Source organism: Ochotona curzoniae, unplaced genomic scaffold (assembly GCF_017591425.1).
Source record: "Ochotona curzoniae isolate NIBS_2020 unplaced genomic scaffold, NIBS_Ocur_1.0 contig_54, whole genome shotgun sequence".
In the NCBI taxonomy this organism is placed as follows: Eukaryota; Metazoa; Chordata; class Mammalia; order Lagomorpha; family Ochotonidae; genus Ochotona; species Ochotona curzoniae.
Window position 1 is genome coordinate 1,021,946 of NW_024466464.1, and position 16,351 is coordinate 1,038,296.

Sequence of the window (16,351 nt, forward strand, 5' to 3'; positions counted from 1 at the left end):
GAATGCTCGATGACTGTGCACTGCCATGACCACCTCTGAAAGCATCTCCGACCTGACCGAAGTGGAACCCTTACCCTCTGACGCCCCTGTGCCAGACGCCGAGCCGATAGGAAACCCGCAAGCTTCAGAGTACTCGCCCTCACTGGGGTGCTTTGCCACGACAGCTCACCACAACACCTGCTGAAGTTTGATTGCTAATATAACAGTGTCGAGAACTGGTGGGGACTTTCAGAATCAGGCCAAGGTGGACTCATGTCTTTCCCCAGACCCTTGGGTTAGGTCTCGAGTGGGTGGGGCCCCGGGGGCTGGATAAGCTGCCGAGAGAATAGGTTGTTACAGTAAGCCCAGGTTAAGTCTTGTATTTTTCCTCTTCCACCAAGTACGCACTGGGCACTCCCCGGTGAGTTCCTGCCGTGTGATACACTCTGCAGTGAGGCCGTATTTTTGGACCTCTGGAACAGTGAGCTAAATAAGTCTCAGGTGTTTTGTTACAGCGGCACAAAGCGGGCAAAGCCAGTGACCTGTTGACCGTGGACGCCTGGACTTGAATCACTTCCACAGCATTAGCCACGTTGTTTTGCTGCAGTGTCGTCAACGGCAAGGGCATGAGCTGCTATGGCTGGGCAGGATCTGCTCCCTCACCCATGCCCCCTTCCCTCTGGCCTCTCTCTTCATCTGTATTCCCGGTGTGGACAGAGCACACCCAGAAGCTTGAAACTTGAGTCTTTCCCAGACACCCTGAGTATGATGTCAACAATGAAGTGCAGATAAGAGGAGGCTTTCAAATCTCAGCGCTGTATTTCAGAAATAGTTACAGATAGAGATATAAACTGTTGGGGCCTTTTCCCAAAAGAACATGAGTAGGAAGAAAAATTCATCCTCAATACAGATGAAAGAAAAACACAAGGGTTTTTTGGGGGGCACAGAGGGTCAGTGTGCTACCGGGCAGACTGAACTCTGGTCATGCACCAGCCTTTGACATGGATCACCACAGGGGTCACTGCATTACCATGTCACTGCATTTTTGTTGCTAATAATAATAATAATAATTTGTGTATGTTACTCTACACCAGGGACTTGGCCCATCCACCCAAACCAACAGTATTTCCCCTTATCCTCCTAAGGGCCCCGTGAGAAGGCAGAAACTTGTTCCATCTCTAAAAAAAAAGAAAATTAAATCTTAGCGGTTAGGTAATTGGACCCAAGTTATAAGACTAGCAGTGACATTGTCAGGATTTGAACCCATGTCATGCTTAACCGGAAGCCTGATTCCTTTGATGCAACACAAGCCTGCTGCTGGCTGTGCCCCGCCTCTCCTTGGGGTCATATTGGCAATGCCGTATGGTTGTTTTCAGTTGAGAAGAGCGAACACCAGCTACATGAAGACCACCAGCAAACAACTGCAAACTCCATCCACTTATAGTATACGATTAGTGGCTTCTCAGTACGCATACCTCGGCGAATAACGGCGATACATCCTGAGAAAGGCACCGTGAGGCACTCCTTCTGCCATTGTGTGGAGTGTTCACACATGCTAAGATGACCGTGGTGTCACTCGGGGCCCAAGCTCATGGGACTGCTGCTGTATTTGTTGATGAACTGTTGCTATGCAACCTGCAGCTGTATTTACAGAGCCATGGAACCATGGCCACAGTCTCATTTTGAGACATCTCCCATCGGCCCCCAAACAAATCTTGGGCTCATTGGCCATGGTTCCCTCTTTCGCTCCTCCAGTCCTAAGAGCCACTGACTACTTGGGAGTCGTTCTTTAGAAGGACCACTTTAATAATCCTTCTTTCCCATTCTTTCTTCCCTCCTGGAACAGCTTATTACTCAAGTACTGACTGATGCTTCGCTTCCTCATCTTTTTTCTCCCATTTTCGTCTCCCTCCTGTTTGTTCTGCTATGTGGGACTCTTTCCCCAACTTCTTTCTGAAAATGTTACTTCTGTCACAGCACTTTTGTGTTCATTTGGCTGTGATCCCCTGAGTTTCTTGGGTTACATCTTAGTCTTTCTTCACCGCTGGAATAGCATTTTCTCTCTCAGAAGTCACAGCTTTCTTCATCTTGTCTTTGGCTTCTCATGTGACTGGTTTTCCTCACTCCTCTCTCTCTTGCGGTCCCTAGCTTCATAGCATCACTTCCCTAACTGCCCGGTGGTATTTTGTTTTTTAGAAAGCGTTTATGTTCAGGTTGGCATTTGACGTAGTGAGTAAAGCCTGTGGTGCTGGAATCCCATATGGGTGTCGGTTCGAATCCTGGTTGCTTCACTTCTGATTCAGCTCCATGCTGATGCTCTTGGGAAAGCAGTGGAAGTTGGATCAAGTCCCTGGTGAGACTTGATGAGAGTCTGGGAAGAAGCTCTGTGCTCCTGACTCTGGACTGGCCAAGCTCTAGCTACTGCAGCCATTTGGGGAATGAACCAACGGATGGAAGACTTCTCTCTCTGTTCTTCTCTTTATATATATGACTCTGATTTTAAGTAAATAAGTAAATCTTTAAAAAAAATTTTTTTAATTTACTTTACGGCAAAGTGAGAGAAGACAAAGAGATATCTTCTATGTGTTGGTTCACACATGTTTTTATTTTCTTAAAATGTTTCTCTTCTGTATTTTAAAGGTAGACAGATAGAAGAAAGAGAAATCATCCATCCGCTGGTTCACACCCCAAATGCCCGCGATGGTTGGGCCCGGACCAGGCCAAAGTCAGGAGCCTGGAACCCAGTGCAGGTGTCCCAAGGGGTCTCAGGCAATCAACCCTCGGAGGCCTTGCCAACCTCCTCCCAGGCTGTGAGTTAGCAGAGGAGCTGGAAATCAGCGGCAGGGCTGGGACTTGGGCCAAGCGAGATTCTCTAGTATGCGATGCTGGAATTCCATGTGGAATCTTGACCTCCGTGCTATGTGCCCACCCTCATTAATACCAGATGATTCTATTGAAAGCAGCTGGTAAGCCAGACCGCTCTATGTGGGTATCCTCAACCACTAACACAGAGGCTGTGCTTTTCCCAATTGGCTTTTCGGATTCCTTGGGAGGGAATCCATCTCCTAAGCGACAGGTGTCTGGCTGCTGAAGTTCTGGGGAGGAGGGGCTCGGGGGTCTCTCCAGGTGGCATCTGCAGGTATTCCTGTAATCTGTTCTCTGCCTAAAACTTGTCCCCTTCTCAGAGCCTTGGATGTCCATGCCTAGTAAGAGTGGGGCTCAAGCCTGGCAGTTTGGCAGCAGCAGCACCTAGAAATTCAGCCGAAAGGCCAATGCTCAGAATCCCCCTGACCTGATGCACTAAAGGACCTGGAGGCGATACCCAACCCTCCCCCTAATCTCCCATAGGGCTTGAGAACAGCACCTCTCCCTCCCCATTCAAGCAAGGAGCAAATCTTCAGGCTGTCCTCCCATTTCAAGAATCACCTGCACACCCACGTTTGGAGGAAACCCCACTCTGAGATTTTAATATTAGGAAGTGGTGGTGGGGTCGGGGCCCCTTGCCGATGTCCAGCCTTCGCTTCCCTTGCCTGGTCCCTCCTGCAGTTTCAGCTTGTGCATCTGTTTTCTAGTTCCAAGATTTAATGGCTCTCTTCTCCTTGGCTGTTCCCTTTTCTCCTGCAGCTCATGTGCTTTTCAGTCCCTTTGCTGCCATTTTAAGTGAAACTGCAAGGGGGTGTTTTCTCCCCTCGGTTTTGTTGAAGTCTCTTGAAGTAGATGAAGTAGAGGATGAGCACAGCAGGCTAAAATGCAAACACGAAAATGCTCATTTTCTGTACGGGATAAAGAAAACGCAGGAACAGCGCCTGTGGAAAGGAGCCTGGCGTACGGGAGTCCGCATGTTTGTGCACGTGTGCCCAGGAATGTGACTGCACAGAGTGCAAGCGTTGACCGTTGACCTGGGACCTTGGGGAAGCTGTTGTGTCACCGTAGTGGTGGGAAGAGGCAGGACTATTACTTTTTTTTTTTTTTAATGTATTCACTTCCACCTCTGAATTATTTGAAATCTAACAAAAAGTATTGGAAGTGGACTTGCCTGAAGTATGTAACAAGATCAGCAAAAGCACAACAAAACACATCTTCTCCAGCCTCAGATGGGCAAAACCCCTGGGGGAAGCTAATGTACAAGCAGAGTTGATGGTTACGTAGACGTGATTTCAATCTTGTTTCCAAAAAAATCAGGGGCCCCACTGTGATACAGCAGATTTAACTGTGGGTTGGGACACCAGCATCCCATATGGGAGTGCTGGTTGTCTTGGCTGCCCTGCTTCTGATCCAGCTCCCTGTTCAGATGCCTGGGAAAGCAATGGGAGACAGACCCAAGCAACTGGGCTCCTGCCAATCACGTGGGAGACCTGGATGGAGTCCGGGGGTCCTGGGCCATCCCTGGCCATTGCAGCCATCTGGGGAATGAACCAGTGGATGGAAGATACCTCCCTGTGTGTGTCTCTCTCTGTAATGCAGCCCTTCAAATAAATAAAATCAGCTAAATCAGTACTCTGGTATCATTTACACCTTTCCGATAGCTGTATTTCCTAGATTTTAAAGAATCTTCCGTTTTCTGGCACCACTCAGGACAATACCATGCAGGTCTTCCGTCTGAGTCTTAAAACACAGCCCGGTTCTGTCTTTGGTAGAACCCGCGGTGATCAACTGAGCATTTCCAAGCCGAATGTTCCCTTACGGGCCTTCGAGATCATGCAAGCCATCATTTTATAGGGAAGGAAATGTCACCCAGAGGGCTTTTCTCACAGATTTACTGTGTTGCACGTGGATAGAGAGGGACAAGGGCGGGGTGGGGGAGGGCCGGGGAATGTGCGTGCACGTGAGAGAGACGGGGAGAAGGAGGAGGGAAGCCAAGAGGGAGGGCGAGAGGGAGAGTTGTATGAAGCTTGTGTCGGGTGTACAGGCTTATGTAACTGGTTTATTCTATATTGTGTCAGCATTACTTAACCTTGAGAAAAAAAAAAAATCAGCCAAGGTCCAAGTGAATGTTGAGACTTGTTCGTCTATTCATCCTGTGGATTTGTCCTCGGCCGAAGTCCTGGCCTTGGCTTCCGGCAGAAAGTAACGGGGAATTTTTCAGAAGCATTTTCAGTTTTTTAGGTGGATGTGCTTCTCTAAGAGATGACGTTTTCTCCTTGACAGTTTTGTTGTATTTCAGAACAAAATCCCCTCAGCTTAACCTAGGATGTCCCAGCACAAATGTTAGGTTTCGTGCTGTTAGCTTCCATGTCTGAGAGCCACGGAAGGTTGGGCTGTTGTGTTTTCCTTGCTGAGGTCGAAGTCAGAAATAACACAAGATGGATTACAATAAAAAATGGGTTATTGGGGCGCAATGTGGTAGCCTAGTGGCTAAAGTCCTCGCCTTGCATGCACTGGGATCCCATATGGGCACTGGTTCTAAACCCAGCTGCCCCACTTCCCATCCAGCTCCCTGCTTGTGGCCTGGGAAAGCAGTGGAGGACGGCCCAAAGCCTTGGGACCCTGCACCTGTAGGAGATCCTGAAGATGCTCCTGGCTAATGGCTTCATATTGGCTCAGCTCTGCTCGTTGCAGCCATTTGAGGAGCAAATCAATGGACAGAAGATCTTCCTCTCTGTCTCTTCTCTTCTTTGTATATCTGACTTTTCAATAAAAATTTTAAAAAAATAGAAGAGAAAATGGAATATTCATGTCATAAGCTAGGATGTAAGTTCAGCAAAAAGGGAAGAAATCAATGTCTACTGGACCAGAATTGGTTACTGGGCTTTTCTTCAACCAAAAGTTCCCCTATTACACTTACATGTGAGGACAATACACCTAACGTGTGTTATCACAAATGTGAAATCCATGCGCAGCTTTTCTGGAATGTGTATGGTAAGAGTGTTTTGAAATCCTTTCACATATGCAAATTCAAAATATTTTGCACCACAGTAAACTCCTGTTTTAATTGCATGTTCCACAAACCCTCATGCAGCTACGTGACCAGTTCGCTCTGTTTGTGCTTACGCATTACCGTGAGTACAGAGGTGTGCACGGGGTCGCACACGCCCAGTCATTTCTCCGTGTTACACATGAACACACCTTTATTGTAACTATGCTAGACCCCAGCGGTCTTTGGTGCTTCCCGCTGACGTTACTGATTTAAAAGAAAACCTAGAGAAATGACTACGGAATCCACCTTCAGACTGCTGTATGGTTGGTTTGCGTTGCGCGCCCCAGTGAGGAGCAGTGTCAAGTATCTTTCCAGGTCTCGCTACCCATTTGCATAAGTTCTCGAGCGACCACTGACTTCTTGCTTTTCTAGCTCTTACTTTAGTTTTGTCGATATATAATTGACACAAACTTAACTTCACATATTCATAATGTACAATCCAGTAAGTTCCTTCGTGTATTTGACCCGTGAAGCCGTCGCCAGTTAAAACAGTGCATGCACCCATCCCCTCCAGAGACAACGCCGTCGTTCCCTGGCTCCTCTCGTCCTCCATTCCTCCCTGCTGACCTGCTTCTTGTCACCACAGATTAATCTGCATTTCACATAAACGGAGTCCTCAGTGATACTTTTCCTCTTCTGGATCATTTCAGGCATCATAATTATTCTGAGATTCATCCAAGTTGTTGCATATATTAATAGCGCATTCCATTTTGTTGCTGATTTTTTTTTAATTTTATTTATCTTTACTGAAAAGTCAGAAATACAGAGAGAAGGAGAGACAAAGGTAAAGACCTTCCATGCACTGGTTCACTCCCCAAGTGGCCGCAACAGCTGGAGCTGAGCTGATCCAAAGCCAGGAGCCAGGAAACTCCTCCAGGTCTCCCATGCGGGTGCAGGGTCCCAAGGCCCTGCTCTGTCCTCCACCACTTTCCCAGGCCACAGGCAGGGAACTGGGTGGGAAGCGAAGCAGCTGGAATACAAACCGGCATTCATACGGGATCCTGCACATGCAAGGCAAGAACTTTAGCAACTAGGCTGCTGTGCTGGGCCCACATTTTGTTGCTGATTATTTGGTATAATTTACTTCTTCAAACACTTTCAAAAAGTTTTTTTGAAAAATAATTCTGGGCCCTGCGGTGTGGCCTAGCAGCTAAAGTCCTCGCCTTGAACATGCCACTGGGATCCCATATGGGCGCCGGTTCTAATCTCGGCAGCCCTGCTTCCCATCCAGCTCCCTGTTTGTGGCCTGGGAAGGCAGTCAAGGACGACCCAAAGCCTTGGGACCCTGCACCCGTGTGGGAGACCCGGAAGAAGTTCCTGGGATCCTGGCTTCAGATCAGCATAGCATCGGCCATTGTGCTCACTTGGGGAGTGAATCATCGGACGGAAGATCTTCCTCTCTGTCTCTCCTCCTCTCTGTATATCTGACATTCCAATAAATAAATAAGTCTTAAAAAAAAAAGAGAGAATTATTTTAATTATTTTTTCCCAACTTTCTGGCTATTAAGTTGCTGTGCATATATGTGTACAAGTCTTTGTGTGAGCATAGCTTTCATTTCCCTTTAGTAAATACCTTGACGTGCAAAGGCTGCAACTCAGGGATGCCCTCAATTTTTCAAGAACTGCTAAATGGTAGTACCATTTACATTCCTACAGTGTTATATGAGAGTGTGGGCTGCTCCAATTCCTTGCTAATGCTTGTTAACTATCTTTACATTACCTGGTGAAGCATCTGTCTAAAGTTTTTATCATTTATTAATTGGGTTATTTTCTTAAGATTGGGTCTTGAGAATTCTTTTATATATTCTAGAAACAAGCTCTTAGGGATATAACTTCAAAATAATTTCTCCAAGACTATGACTTGCGTTTTCATTGTCTTTTAACAATACTTTTCAAAGATTTTTTTGAAAAAATTATTTTAGGGCCCGGCGCGGTGGCGCAAGTGGTTAAGGTCCTCGCCTTGCACGCCCGGGATCCCATATGGGCGCCGGTTCTAATCCCAGCAGCCCCGCTTCCCTTCCAGCTCCCTGCTTGTGGCCCGGGAAAGCAGTCGAGGACGGCCCAAAGCTTTGGGACCCTGCACCCGCATGGGAGACCCGGAAAAGGCTCCTGGCTTCGGATCAGCATAGCATGGGCCTTTGCGCTCACTTGGGGAGTGAATCATCGGACGGAAGATCTTCCTCTCTGTCTCTCCTCTCTGTATATCTGCCTTTCCAATTAAAAAAAAAATAAAAATAAATCTTTATTAAAAAAAGTATTTTAGAATTTTTCAAGAAATTCAATGTGTATTTTTTTAAGTGGGTGGTGTTTATGGTCTTTCAGCTAAAAAAAAAAAATCTTTGCTTATCCAAGATCACAAAGATTTTCTACTATATTTCTTCTAGAAGTTTTATAACTTTAGGCTTTATATCTAGATCCTATGATCCATTTTGAATTACTTATTTAGCATGATGTGAGGCACACATCAAAAAAATTTTTTTGCCATGGATATAAAAATTTTTGTTAAAGGCCTTTTCCCTTTTTCCTTTGAACGGATGACATTTGTGGGATCTATTTCTGGACTCTCCTCTCTTCCACTGACCTATTTGCTTCTCATTACTACAATATCGCACTATCCTCACCGCCACAGCTTTAAGTGAAGTGCTGAAATCAGGGTGTAAGTCTTCAAACTTTGTTCTTCCTTTTCAAGTATCCTGGATATCCAAGGTCCTTTGAATCTCCATTCAAATGCTAGAAGTAGTTTTTTTAAATTTTAATAAATTAGTTAGATGATTTTTTTTAAAGATTTATTTATTTTATTGGAAAGTCAGATATACAGAGAGGAGGAGAGACAGAGAGGAAGATCTTCCGTCCGATGATTCACTCCCCAAGTGAGCGCAACGGCCGATGCTATGCCGATCCGAAGCCAGGAGCCTCTTCCGGGTCTCCCACGCGGGTGCAGGGTCCCAAAGCCTTGGGCCGTCCTCGACTGCTTTCCCGGGCCACAGGCAGGGAGCTGGATGGGAAGCGGGGCTGCCGAGGTTAGAGCCGGCACCCATATGGGATCCCGGGTGGCATGTTCAAGGCGAGGACTTTAGCTGCTAGGCCACACCGCCGGGCCCGATGATATTTTGATTCCACAGAATCTATTGCTTAGTTTGGGGAGAACTGACATCTCGAACACTGATTCAAGCAATCCACAGATGATATATTTATTTTTTAAAAAACATTTTTTCTCTTATTTGAAAGGCAGAGAGATTTTTCCTTCTGGAATGGCTACAATGCCTGGGGCTGGGCCAGACTGAAGACAGGAGTCAGGAGGTCACACACGGGTGAGGGGACATGGGCTCCACTTCCCCAGGAGCATTGGCAGGGAGCTGGACTAGGAGCAGAGCAGCCTGGACTTGAGCTGGCACCCAGGTGAGATCCTGGCATCAGAGGCAAGCATCCTAGCATGCCATGTCACAATGCTGCCTCCGCGGTATAGCTCTTCACCTGTATAGGTCTCCTTTGATTTTCCTCAGAAATGTTTTTAGTTTCACTGCATTAGTCTTACACATATTTCCATGAATATATTTGTAAGCACTTTATATGTTGGATGCTAGCATACATTCTACAAATTCAGTTTCTTATTTCTACTGGTATAGAGAAATATAAAAATATTGATCTTAAATCCTGAAACTTCCTTAAACTCACTTCCTAGATCTGGTAGCTTTTTTGGGTAGCTTCAGTAGGATTTTCCCCATACACAGTCATGTAGGCTATGTAGCTGTGCCTTCTGCTCTCATTATTCTTTCACACAGATCCATACTTCCATCTGGTATCGTTTTTCGTATGCCTGAAGATTCCCTTTAACATTTCTTGTACTGTTGACCTGCTGGGGATATAGTTTTTTGGCTTTTATATGAAAGAATAAGTCTTCGTTTTGCCTTGTTTTATTTTTTACTGGGTGATAGAATTCCAGACTGCTAGATTTCTTTCAATAATTTCTAGATTTTTCTCCTTTTCCTTTCTGACTGGCATTGCTTCCAACTAAAAGTCAACCATCATTCTCACTGTTGCTTCCTGCACACAGCCTATCTCTTTTTGTTTACCGTATTTTTCAGTTTATCACTACTAAAATTTTTTTAAATTAATTATTTGATAGGTAGAGGCTGGGGGAGGGGAGGCCTTCCTATCTTTCTTCTGGTTTACTACTAAAACTGCTAAGCAGAGGCTAGACTGAAGCCAGGAGCCAAAAACTTCTGTCTGACTGTCTGACTGTCCTGCACTATCTCCCTGGGCACATGAGCAGGCAGACAGACTGGAACCATAATGGCTCTGAGCAGAACCAGTATTCTGACAGGAGATGCCACTATTGCCAGCAATGGCTTAACCCACTAAACCACAGCACTAGGTCCTCTACTTTTGAGAAATTTAACTACGCTGTACTTTTCTTCACGTACCTTTGTTCGTTGTGCTTGGGGTTCATTGGACCAGTTTCCATCAATTTGGGGAAATTTGAGGCCATTATTTCTTCAAACTTCTTTTCAGTTCTCTTTTCTCCTTTGCCTTGGGGATTCCACTGATCTTACTGGCTGATTGCAAATTACTCAAAAGATTGTAGCCCGTGGACAAGACAAGAATGAACACAACTGGTCTTTGAGTTAGCTCTTCAGAGATCAGGAATGATCAAGATAATATTGGAAACTTATTACGTGACAAACCAGAAGATCCCAAACTGTATCAAACTTAACCGGATGACTTCAACCAGGCCCGTTCCCTTTCTGGATCTCAGTATTCTCAACTGTGAAACCTAGGCATTGTTCTAAAGGACACCCAGTGTTTTCTAAAACAACTCTTTTGGTGGGAGGAAAGGAAAGTAAAACAAAACATCCATTCATGCCATTAGCATCCAACCACCTTCTCGCTTCTAGGTATAACTGCTTTGACAACCTGACTTCAACTGATTTAAGGAACTAGATTATTTAGACGGATTTTTTTTTTTTCACTGAAAACAGCTAAAATTCGAACTCTTAAAATTTCTTAAAAACATTAAAAAAAAAAAACCTGGTAAGACAATAAGAAATAGGGAAATAAGGAATTTAGAGACTATGTAAGCCACCCTAACCTGTTTAAGAACTGACATATTATTGGCACAAATCCCTACAGAGGAGCGTGTTTCAGTGACTGGGAACTTCATGACATAATTTCTCTTCATTTAATAAATGGGATAAGGACTTTCAGGGCAAGATTGATTTCCACAATGAATTCCTCACTTAATGATAATTACGTCCAAGATTTAGGACTGTTAGAATACTGTTGGGGTGAAGCTGAGCTTTTAGGTCATGAAACCATTTGACACAATCTCCAAGATCCTATTTCGCAGTCAGAAACTCTCGCCGTGTTCCTCGGTCTATCCACAGGTACTAGAGAAGAAGTGATTATTTCTCTGGGCAAGCTGTCCCCTTCATTTCGCCACTTATGCTCTTGGTTGCTTTTCATTTCTTCCAGCAGCAAGACATGTTGCGAAATTGAGTTTCAATATCGTTCTTTTCCAATCTGTCAACTCAGATACTAATCACAGAGTGGGTCAACGTGCTAGCTGTTGACAAAGCCATTTCTGTTTGAGATTTGTCAAAACAGTCTTCTAAAAGCATATGCTTATGATGCCAGATGATTCAACAGAACTTCAGTGGGGTCCTTTTTAATTTGAGCTAAGAGGACAAATGGGTCCTGTGTATGTCCTAGGGATCAGTATCAGCCTGCAAGAGTGGGAGGAGAATTACAGAAATAACTGGTTCAACCGAGGTTATCCTAAAGAGTCCCCATTATGCATAAAGCCAACATAACCGCTCTAGAATTAAGGAAACCATGGCATACACAATGCTGGAGGCAAACAGATGCTCTCTTTAGCTTGGGATTTCCAAGATTCTACTTGTAGTGTTCCTGTGTATGCATCTGTCTGTGTGGCTTAGGCAGCAGCTGAGGTAATAGCGAATGTAAATTACTTGATACAGATAAGAGCTGAGGCTTAGTCTAGCGGAAAAGTCTTTTTAGCTCTGTGCTCTGATTTTGGTTTCTTCTCTTCAGTGCCTTTTTTAAGGTTTTTACTCATTGGGGGCAACATCGTTTCCCATTCGCTAATTGTCCTAGAGGCAGTCAAAATTGGGAGGCCTTTTGTTTCTCTTCCCCAAACATAGAACTTCCCAATGCACAGTTAAAATTGCAAAATGCTAGGCTTTGCCTGCAATTTCAGAAGCAAATCAGAGCATCAAATAAGCCTCTGGATCTTTTCCTCTAAATCACTATATCAATTGACTCACGAGGATAATGTTTTATGGAGCCTGTTGTTACTGCATACAACAACACACTCTTTACAATAAATATTTATTGAGTACTTACACTGGGCCGGCCACTACCCTGGTCTGAAAGACACAAGTAAACAGCTTTCATTATTTATCATCCCCACTCAGTTCACTCTGTTAGTACAACCTCCACCAAGATTTGAAACATCATGAATTATCCTTCTGTGATAATTTGAAAAATAATGTTGATTTCAATTACAAAGAAAAAGGAAATCTCCTTGTCTCACCACCCATTCCTGTCATGGCCTCAAGCAAACACATACATTCTTTATACTTTTCTGGTTTAGGTGGCTTTCAAACCTGGATTTGTGATATTTGTTTAAAAACAAAGATCAAACAGCAAAACATCAGCTGCAGTATCAAGTAGCATACTTAATGCATATCTGTGTTGTTATGGGCACTGGAAACAGAGAATTCTTTTTTGTGTCAAAATGGCAAGGAAAATTTTGAAGTACAATAAAAAGAATGAAATCTAAGCTTTGACCTAAAGTACCACACATTGACTCAAATTCTTTTTCCTTTCATACGCCAAGAGAATTTTTTTTTCTTTTTTGGCATTAAATTGACCTTATCTGTCAAACCTGAAAACTCAAGGCCTCAATATAGCATTAAGCCTTTGTTCTCATAATTCCTTTTACTTATCTGTGTAGTTTGCAGGAAGCCATACTTAAAAACAATCATAACACTGCAGCACTTTTCACAAAGCTGTTTTCCTTCACTCAAGAAGCTCCTGAACACTTGCTAATGATCTGAGATTCATTTTAGTGGAGAAATAAAGACAATTTAATTGAAGAGGAAAGAAACTCTTATTTGGAAAACTGATGTATTTAGGCCTTACATTTAAGGTAAACGGCCTCTACCCCTTTCAACCCGGATGGTCTGTTCATTAGCTGAATTGAATCACAGAGGCAAAGAAGAAAGCGTCTGGATGGAATAGCTGCTACCTCTGCAACAAAAGCATCAAGGGACATGAAGGGTTTAATTCACTTCATGTGGTCCAGGGCTGTGTAGAGATGGCAACGGGATCTGGAACACGGATGAGCATAGCCTCCTGATGGAAACGGCAAATGACACAGTTCCTCTCTGATTAGCCATCTAGACTATCTGTTCTCTTTGTACCTGTCATTCAGCTAAGAAGAGGCTATCCCAGTGATGAACACCAGATGAGATGCAAGAGCCAAGAAGAATCGCAGTTCAAAGCTCAAGGTTCTACTGCACCTAATTTGTGCAGAACAAATGTGTTTGGACAACTTGCTTTGGTTCTGACCCTCTGATTTGGACTGATATTTGGGCTCAGAACCTCTGGTACCTGTTCTTTTATATTTTCACCTTTACCCCTAGCAAGTGGTGCTACTGAGCCTGCAGGGGAAAAAAACGTCAACTCTCTTCCCACCATTCCTGTGATACCTCCATCTGGGCGTCCAGATGGAAGAATTTCAGAAATTCTGGAATGTGTAGATGTTTCAGACACAAAATCCCACTTTCCTTTGCTCGATTAAAAACTCAACATTGCTGCTACTCACCTTGTTCATTTTCTATGTGGTTATTCTGATCACCTGGGCAAAGTTACGACTCTGTCCTTCGTGATGCATGATCGATGAGGGATAGCTATTGGAAACGAGATTAATTCATCCTTGGAATCCTTGGTATACTTGGAAACAAAGAACAGACTTGGAACAGAGGACAAAAAGTAAGAAATTACCAACTATGCATCTTCTTCTTCATTTTTTTTTCCAATGGCTTCAATCTCTCTCTCTCACTCTCTTTTGGGTGCCCTTTCTCCAAATACCAAGAATTTCCTCTCTGTCATGACCTATATTAACTTTTGCAAAGGGTAATTTAATTCCCAATTATTTCCCATCATTCCTACAGTTACAGAAAATATGTTGAGCAAAATCCTAATTGTTTCTTTCCTGTGCTATGATTACACTTGTACACAAAGACATCAATAGGCATTTACTCATAGGAAAAACATCATACCTAGATTTGGTCCTTAAGGATCTCATAGTCTAGTATAAAACGTTATTACAATACAAGCTGAAGGTAGTAAGAGAAATAAAGAATATAAAATAAAATAACACCCCTTGTATTGCCATGTCAGATTTAGCAAAATCAGGGTGCATTTTCTGGAAAGCATAACATGCAAGTAAACATTGAAGGATGAATGGGTTTTGTAATCCTAGAAATACGGAAGCAGTCCTCTGTTAGTAGAAAACAACCCGAGGCTTAAATCTGAAGAATAAAATATTTGGGTCATGTGTGGAAAGCATCAGTTTACCTTGATTGAAGACAAGATCAAGGGATGTAATAGAAACTAGAGCCGAAGAGAAAGGGGGCAAATGATGGAGATTAAAGAGTTCACAAAATTGCATAGAGAAATACTGATATCTTTGGAGAAGCTTAATGCTTTAGTGTTGGGTTTCAGGAAAACTAGCCCAGCAATGGATGTAAGATAAAATAGATTGGTAGAGATGGCAAAGTCAGGAAGCAGTTGTATACTCTAGAACAGAAGTAATGATGTGGCACTGAGAATAGAATTTGACATATTGTAAAAGTAGAATTAGGACTTAGAAACTGATTAGAATTTCAATAGATTTTGGGGGTGGAGAAGGAGATATAGATGAGTCTGAAGTTTTAAATTTGGATGACTTGGAAAACGTTAATGATATCAGAAGTAGGGAACACAAGGAAAGAGGAATGAAGAAGAGAGCACCAAATGTCATTAGACACAGTTGAGCTGGAAGTGCCGGTAGTACATCCTTGTGATGCTCAACATGCAATTAGATTATTATGTTCTGCAGCTCAGATCAGAGAGTCACTAACACAATTTAAAAGCATAAAACTGTTAAGGTAGAGAGCATAGTGACAGAGGAGAGAGCCACGCGTAGTTCAACCTTGTACCTGTGAATTGAGGAGGCAGGAAATGAAAGAGGAGCCAGAGAAAAAGAAATTCCCAGAAAATAAGAACACAATATCAGAGAAACCAACAATGGAAAACTTTAATAAAAAGCCAACAATGTGAATGCTTCAATAAGTTCCGGGAGAATGACAGCAAAGAGCCATTTGGAGTTGATGGAAAATCACTGACTTTCAAGAAAGCTGTTTTTGAAAGAGAGGCCAACCATTTTAATGGGTTAATGAGTAAGTTAGGGAATGGCATACAGAAAAGAACCTTTTACTGGGAATCAGAAGCCCTGAACTCCTGTTTGGCTCTGCTATTAAGTCACATGACCTTTAATCTTTCTTAAACTGCTTCCTGGTCTTCAGAATTCTCTTATGTATGTGTTTATTTTAAGATTGATTTGTTTGAAGGGCAGAGTTGTTGGTCCATAGAGGGAAGAGACAGAAAAGCAAGGTCTTCCACTCTGCAAATGACCCCAATTCCTCCAAAGATGGGTCGGTCTGAGGTCTAGAGTCAGAAGCTTCTTCTGAGTCTCCCCATGTGGGTGGAGAGGCCCAAGCAGTTAGTCTGTCCTCCACAGATTCCCAGGTACATTAGCAGGGGAAATAGAAAGTATAGCAGTCAGGACTCAAATTAGTGCCCATATGGGATACCAGTATCACAGGCATGGCTTAAGGTGCTATGCCACAGCACAGGTTTCTATTTTATTTAAAAAGCAGCATTACAGGGAGACAGGGAAAGACACAGGGAAGGGTAATCTTCCATCGTCTGATTGTCTCTCCAGGTAGCCACAACAGCTGAGACTGGGTCAGGCCAAAATCAGAAGCCAGGAGCTTCATCTGGGTCTCCTATATAGATACAGGACTCCTACGTAGATACAGGCTTTGGGCTATCTTCCTTTGCTTTCACAGGCTACAAGCAAGGAGTTTGATGGGAAGTGGAGCAGCTGGGACACAAACCTGTACCCATATAGAATTCTGGCACTTGAAGGAAGATGATCAGTCAACTGAGACATTGTGCTATGCTCCTATCTTTAATTTTTAAAAACTGAGCTAAGGGCAGACATTTAGTGCAGTGTTTTTGTTGTTTTGTTTGTTTTCTTGCTTATTTTTATCAGAAAGGCAGATTTACAAAGAGAAGGAGAGACAGAGAGAAAGATGTTTCACCTGCTGGTTCACTTTCCAAGTAGCCGCAATGGCCAGAGCTGAGCTGATCTGAAGCCAGGAG